The following is a 6,167-nucleotide window of genomic DNA, read 5'->3' as shown; positions in this document are numbered from 1 at the left end:
CTCCAACATCGTCTCCCTGCTCACCCTCTCCCACCCTATCCTCTCCAACGTCTTTCCTTTCCCCCTCCTTCTCCGACATCCTCCCCCTCCCCACAGGCCTCTCCAAGACCCTCCAATACCCTACCCTGACCCATTCTCTCCAATAGCCTCCCACAGCCCATGATCTTCTCCCACACCCTCTCACTGCCCATCCACTCTCTCCCACACTCTCCATGTGCCTAACCACACAGTCCAACACCCTTCACATTGGTATAATGGAGGCTAAATTGGATGGTATAAATTAATCTGCTGTAAGAGGTATTGGTTTTGAAGGGTCAAGCAACAGATGCATCTGTACAGCACTCTAGAGTGCTTATCATAATGCCTCAACAAATGTAGTTGTACTTATTACTACGATGCTACAACAGTCTTGATTATTTCAGAACAATTTGACCTCTCCAATGCCCACAATCTCTCTGAATAATCTCTATCATTAAACACGAGATAGGTCCAAGCCAAATCAAAGATAAATATGGATTGGTGGCAACTACCTTCAACCACTCTGACCAGTGCCACATACTGGTAGAGGTAGCAAATACCACAAGGAGTGATCATCAGGGAAAATACTACACAATTCTGCTAGTTTCAGTGTGGGATATGGTTAGAAATGGTTCTCAATCCTCCAGTCCTTGCTGTCATGCTTTTCCAAGGTATCTATCAGAGACATGCTGGGGAAGTCCAATGTTGAATCTCTCTGGATCACTCTGGGAGACTAGAGTCAAGATTAGAGTGGTGCTGAAAAAGCACAGCGGGTCAGGCAGCATCCAAGGAGCAGGAAAATCAATGTTTCGGGCAAAATCCCGTCATCAGGATGTCAATTTTCTGCAGTAACCACTTCTGCCTGGGAGACTAAACATCTAACTAGAGATTAACCAACACCAATAGTGTGTGTGGGGCCCACTGATCAGTAGTGGCCTGTAGAAAGGTGATTGCAGAGAAATGAGAAGATAGGAACTAAATCGATGAGGGAGAGTTCATGGAGGAGAACATATCTTTCTCAGGATTATTATGATTCAGACGCAAAAAGAGAGGACCAATAGCTGACAGAATTATGGAAGATGACCAAATTCATTACACGTTCAGTGTGTGAACAGCAATGGGTTAGAAACGTGAGGTATATGAAGAGGCCATTTGGCCCATTGTCCCTGTGTCAGTTATATTAGTGTTACAGAAACAGGGTGCAGTCACAAGAGGTTAAATCCAGCAGGTGGATAATGTGTGGTTTTAGAACTTTATTTACGGACACTACTTATTCCCTGATGATGAGTCACAACCTTGCCAAACTGCTGAATCGCTGTTTTTTTGGAAAGCAGTTACTGGTGAACTATATTAGTGTGGCTCTGGAGGTGCATATAGGCCTGGACTGGTTATAGAGTCATAGAGATGTACAGCATGGAAACAGACCCTTCGGTCCAACTCATACATGCCGACCAATCTAGTTCCACCTGCCAGCACCTGGCCCATATCACTCCAAACCCTGGCGAAAGTGAGGACTGCAGATTCTGGAAGCCAGTTTAGATTACAGTGGTGCTGGAAAAGCACAGCAGGTCAGGCAGCATCCGAGGAGCAGGAAAATCGACGTTTTGGTAAAAGCCCTTCATCAGGAATAGAGGCAAGGAACCTCCAGGGTGGAGAGATAAGTGGGGGGTGGGAGGGGGCTGGGGAGAAGGTAGCAAAGAGTACAATAGGTGAATAGGGGTGGGGATGGAGGTGATAGGTCAGAGAGGAGGATGGAGTGGATAGGTGGGAATGGAGATTGGCTGGTGGGGCAGGTCATGGGAACAGTGCTGAGATGGAAGGATGGAACTGGGGTAAGGTGGGGGGAGGGGAAATGAGGAAGCTGATGAAATCCACATTGATGCCTTGGGGTTGAAGTGTTCCGGGGCAGAAATTGAGGTGTTCTTCCTCCAGGCGTCCCTTCCTAGTCACATACCCATCCAGATGCCTTTTAAATGTTGCAATTGTACCAGCCTCCACTACTTCCTTTTGCAGATCATTCCATACACGTACCACCGTCTGCATGAAAAAGCTTCTCCTCAGGTCTCTTTTAGATCTTTCTCCTCTCACCCGAAACCTATGCCCTCTAGTTCTGGACTATTGTGAGTATTCTTCCCTCAAAGAGTCCAATGGGTTTTTTATTGCAATCCAGTAGGTTTATGAAAATTTTTACTGACGCTAATTTTTGAGAAACATTTTTAAAACAAAATATAACACTGAACTTTGAACCCCCACTCTTTGGGTTATTTATAATCCAGGCTTCTGAGTGGCTCAATGCATCACTGTGCCAGCTCTATAAAAGCAACCAAACTTCTGCCAAACCCCCACAGAACAGCCCTGAGTGCGACACAGGGTGAATTTGATCTGATGCCTCTTGTTAACATTTGCTAAAACTCATGGACTCATTTTACTGATAGTGGCTGAGGATCAGGTTCACTGTTGCCCCACATGCCTAGAGAAGGTGCAAAGCAGCATTGGGCTATGAAATGGGAGCACTTAGTAAAAGGAAAAATAACCTTAGCAAGTATAAATTTTTTATGACAATATTTACATCAAATTCTAGGGGAGTTAATGGGCTGAAACAGAGTTGGACTCCTTTAGACATTCTCATTAAGAGAAGTGTTAAAGACCAACTCCGATGTCTGGCTTCAACACAGTTCTTGCCTTTTAAAGCAATAGCTGGTTGGCTCGCTACAGAGTGTAACGGCGCAGCATTTCAGTTGGAAACAGGACGTGTAGTTCGTCAATGATCTTTGGATAAGCCCTAAGACAGTGCAGCCACGTTGATACTTCCCAGCACCTGTACAGAGTGAGGAATTGGCACATGTAGAAAGCAGTTAAACGTCAGAAATTTTCAGTGTCTGGCTGCAACTTCTTAAAGGAGGAACTTAATCAGCAGATTCCAGTGAGTTCTGTTATGAATACAAGCCTCTCACTGCTTACAATGAACTTCATGCTGTTTGACGCTTCTGTTTGTTCAGTAAGTTTGATCACTGGTTTGATTTCTCAGCTCATTAAAAAGCTGCAGACAATAATTATATTTAAGAGTTGACACAACAAGGAGTAGTTTCAAATGGCACTACACTTCTGCTGGTACAATTTTCAGATCTGCTTGGTATTAATCGTTGCTGTAAGTGGTCTAAATGCCTTTTATCCAGGAGTGAACCCATAGTTCTTAATGTATAATCATACATTAATCTAATTGGTGTGTGCAGCAACAAAACTTTGTGGTCTGAATTGAATACTTTGCCTTTGATGCTTGTGACTGGATTGTTAACATTTAAATGTGATGGGGCAGAGGCAACTCTCTTTATCTAACAAATTACAAGAATGTAGACAGCAACAACTGCAATCAAATCATGTACTCCACAATATCAGAAGGGATAGGCTGAGTTGGTTGTTACCTGTTGAATGTCAGAAATGGAGATTGGTCAGTGTGTAACACATCCTCTCTTGATATTTTCTAATTAGTCCATTACAGAGATGTTATTACACACTTCTGGATCAGGTGGGACTTGAACCTAGGTTTCCTGGCCCAGAGATATGAGCACTACGACTGCACCATGACAGCCCCTTCATATGGCCTCTTTGTTTCCACGCTGATGATCAGTAATGCAAGGCAATACTTGTTTATGTGCTGTTAAGAGTAATTTATGCAGGTCTAACATGGGTTGTAGCCCAGTGACAGGGGCTAGGAACTAGGGAGCGAAAGGACAACATCTCAGACAGAATTTGCAGCTTGAAGGATCATGTGCTGGGATGTTGAAATCTGTCATGTTTTGATCAGGCCCTATCAGGTGTGGGGAATGATAGTCAGCAAGGACCATAACCAATTCATACAAATGTATCAGAATGGAAGGATTCCATTTCCTCTGAACTTGTGCAGTACATCATTGATACATATGTTTCCCCAAAACACTTGCAGAAATACAGAAAGATTTTCTGTACCACATCCAACAATAACACCTGATTAGAAGTATCCAATGTTCATAGATCATACTCTGAGCACAGACTCAAGCTGTCGACACCTTTTCACTCATTATAACCTACAGCTTGCAACATGTACCCTTCCCGTTTCACTGTCTGTGTTTACAGCAAAGCTATGATTAAAAAGATTCTGACTGCTCTAAAGTGCTGGAGTTTGTACTTCCTTAAGCTGAGAAGCTTTCAAACTGAAAGAGGGTTCAAACCAATAACTGGATACAAGGTTTCACAGCATTATCAGCAACACTCAAATCTCAAACTCACCATCTGGATCCTCAAGAAACCTTTGACCTAAATATTGTCTCTCTGCCAGCAGTGTGCTGTCAATGTAAGTTAGATCCCTCACAAATAAGAAACTAACTGGGATTTTGCAGGAAAGCCAGGGGGCAGATGAGTAGGGAGTTTAATGTACGCAACAAATTGTCACAATCCTCAATGCAGTATCTCATGCAGATTCAGTAGTAACTTTTAGGACATGCAAGACACAAACTTGAAAAGGAGGGATTTTCAGGGAAATGAAACTAATTGAAGACCTTTACCAAAAAACTAGAATAGGAACAATGGGCTGAATGGTTCCATAATTATATGGTGGGCTTCAAGAAGGTTCTATAGGAGCACATTTATTGCACAATAGCACAGTTCCAGTATAGCTACAAACCCGGTATTGATCCACCAAAGTGGAAAATTGCCTAGGTTTATCCTATGCCCAAAACAATGGACAAATCCATCTCAAGCAATTGCTGCCCCATCTTTCTAGTCTCAATCATCAATAAATGTAAAGCGCCATTCACAGTGCTATCAACTGGCACTTACAAAGGAACAACCTGCTCACTGATGCTCAGTTTCAGCTCCCAGCAGGCCCAATTGGCTCCAAACCTCATTACTGCATTGGTCCAAACATGGACAAAGGAGCTGAACTTGAGAAGTGAGATGAGAGTGACTACACTTGACATCAAGGCAGCATTCAACTGGGTGCAGCATCAAGGAGCCCAAATAAAATTAGAGTCATTGGGGATCAGTGGGGAAATTCTCCACCTTTTGAAATCATACCTGGCACAAAGGAAGATGGTTGTGGTTGCTGGACGTTAATTATCTCAAGCCCAGGATGTCACTACAGGAGTTCCTCAGGGATGTGTCCTAGGCGCAACCATCTTCAGCTGCTTCGTCAATTGCCTTCCTCCATCATAAGGTCAGAAGGGGAGATTTTCACTGGTGATTGCATAATCTTCAGTTTGCAATGCTTCAGATACTAAAGCAATCTGTCTATATATACAGCAAAAACTGGACAACATTTAGACTTGACAAATAACAGTGGTATCACACAAGTGCCAGGCAATAATCATCTCCCACAAGAGAGAATCTAACCATCACACCTGGCTATTCAACTGCATTACAATAACTAATAGCCCACAATCAACATCTTAAAGATTGATTATTGATCAGAAACTGAATGGAGTATTCATAGTAGAGTAAGATTAGGGTCAATCAAAGATAGTTGTGGAAAGTTGTGTGTGGAATCAAAGGACATAGGGAAAGCACTTAATGAATACCTTCGCCAGTATTCACATCGGAAAAGTGCAATGTTAGTGAGAATACGGAGATACAAGTTACTAGATTATATGGGATTGAGGTTGACAAAGAGGAGGTTTTAGCAATTTTGGAAGATCTGAAAATAGATAAGACCCCTGGGCCGGATGGGATTTATTCTTGGATTCTCTGGGAAGCGAGGGAGGAGATTGTAGAACTTTGGCTTCGATTTTTATGTCATCATCGTTGACAGGAGTAGTGCCAGGAGGATAGCAAATGTTGTTCCCTTGTTTAAGAAGGGGAGTCGGGACAACCCTGGTAATTATAGGCCAGTGAGCTTTACTTCGGCTGTGGGTGAGGTGTTGGAAAAGGCTATAAGAGATATGATTTATAATCATCTGGAAAGGAATAATTTGATTAGGGATAGTCAACATGGTTTTGTGAAGGGAAGGTGACAAAACAGGTGGATGAAGGTAAAGCAGTTGATGTGGTGTATATGGACTTCAGTAAGACATTTGATAAGGTTCCTCATGGTAGGCTGGGCTGAGAAGTGACAAATGGAGTTTAGTGCGGAAAAGTGTGAGGTAGTTCACTTCAGAAGAAATAATAGGAATGCAGAG

General features: G+C 42.9%; 1 long non-coding RNA gene across 1 annotated transcript in view; it reads left to right on the top strand.

The window, feature by feature from the left end:
* Nucleotides 1-2,764: 2,764 nt before the first annotated feature.
* The window catches only part of LOC122549265, a 72,707-nt gene continuing 69,304 nt past the window's right edge, over nucleotides 2,765-6,167 (top strand). The window contains exon 1 of the long non-coding RNA XR_006311473.1: nucleotides 2,765-2,941. This is a non-coding gene — a long non-coding RNA (uncharacterized LOC122549265). The remainder of the gene's footprint in view (nucleotides 2,942-6,167) is intronic.

The sequence above is a fragment of the Chiloscyllium plagiosum genome, chromosome 4 (genome assembly GCF_004010195.1).
Source record: "Chiloscyllium plagiosum isolate BGI_BamShark_2017 chromosome 4, ASM401019v2, whole genome shotgun sequence".
NCBI lineage: Eukaryota > Metazoa > Chordata > Chondrichthyes > Orectolobiformes > Hemiscylliidae > Chiloscyllium > Chiloscyllium plagiosum.
The sequence above is the reverse complement of the archived record's forward strand: the minus strand, read 5'-3'. Positions and strand labels throughout refer to the sequence as shown.